Genomic DNA, 1,345 nt, shown 5'->3' on the forward strand with positions numbered 1-1,345 from the left:
GGTTGTGCAGCCAATCCTAACTCAAGTCCTGGAGACAGATTGAGGTTAAATTACAGTGAAACCATCTGCTAGATAAGGGTTCAAGTTGCTTTATCCTAGTCTCTAGCTTCTCAGCTATAAAATGGTGATAATAAACAGAATTGACAAGATCTCTATAATTATTTTTTTGAATTTCTGAGAAAAATTTTATTGGCCCTGTGGATAAAATTTATTTGCCAGGAAGGATGATCCCATCATACTTCTGCTGGAACCAGCGCATGACTTCCTCTTTGCTGATTCTGTTTGGCCCCAATGCAGCTTGTCCTGCGCTTCTTGTCTGCGATGCTGAAAGCTGGCCTGCCCAGCACCACATAGAAGTACAGGCCATGGATCCCAATGCTTGGGTAATATTTGATTCCCAGTTCAATGTGTTCTTGAATCCCAAAGCTGAAGTTCTCAGTATCTGAGAAGTTATTCTTCCACAACTCATACTCCCGCACCTTCAGGCCTTTCTCCAGAATTTTTTTTTTCTGCCTTGGCTCCACGGACAGTGCAGTGAACAGCAATCTTTTCATTTCTCCTGATGCCGAAGGACCTCACGGTGTACCTAGCTTTGGAAAAGACATGTGTCTGGCCTATGAGCTGCTTCAGCACCTTGGCTGCCCGGGTCAGTCTGTCCCCGCTCTCCCCAACACAGATATTGAGGCAGAGCATATGGATGCGAAGTTCCCGCCTGGGGTTCTCCTTTTTACCTTGATCTTGTGACATGATGGAGAACACAGTGATGCTTGGCATCAAGAATGAGCATAGGAAACAGCCCTTGCTTTTACAGTGCTATTTTTGGAAGCAAAGATCAAACAGCAAGACACATGGAGAGGAGAACTGACACCAGGCTGACGTGACATTATCTTTATTTTATTTTTTTATTTATTTTACATATCAACCATAGTTCCCCTCCATTTCCTTCTTTGCCTCTTACCCACCTTCCCCCAACCCACCTTCATCATCTTCTCAGAAAGTGTAAGACCTTCCAAGAGGAGTTAACAAAGCCTGGCACATTCAGTTGAGGCAGAACCAAGCCTCCCCCCCCCTGCCCTCCACTCCCACCTCACGGCTGAGCAAGGCATCCTGCCATATAGATTGGGTTTCAAATGCCAGTTCATGCACTAGGGGTAGGTCCTGTTCCCACAGCGAGGGGCCACATGCTGAGGGCCTGGTTGGGTTGCATGCAGGCAGCTATTAGTCTAGAGTCTGTGACCTTCTACAAGTTCAGGTCAACCTTCTCTGTGGGTTTTCCCATAATGATATAGACCCCCCCCTCCTGTGCTCATATAATTTCTCCTCCCTTGCCTCTACTGGAATCCCT

At 46.4% G+C, this 1,345-nt stretch overlaps 1 pseudogene; it reads right to left on the reverse strand.

Annotated features, from left to right (window-relative positions):
* Positions 1–208: 208 nt before the first annotated feature.
* Positions 209–747, reverse strand: LOC121453715 (annotated as a pseudogene).
* Between the last annotated feature and the right edge of the window lie 598 nt (positions 748–1,345).

This window comes from Microtus oregoni, unplaced genomic scaffold (assembly GCF_018167655.1).
Source record: "Microtus oregoni isolate MIOR12 unplaced genomic scaffold, Mior012 000011F_ref0000422, whole genome shotgun sequence".
Classification (NCBI taxonomy): domain Eukaryota; kingdom Metazoa; phylum Chordata; class Mammalia; order Rodentia; family Cricetidae; genus Microtus; species Microtus oregoni.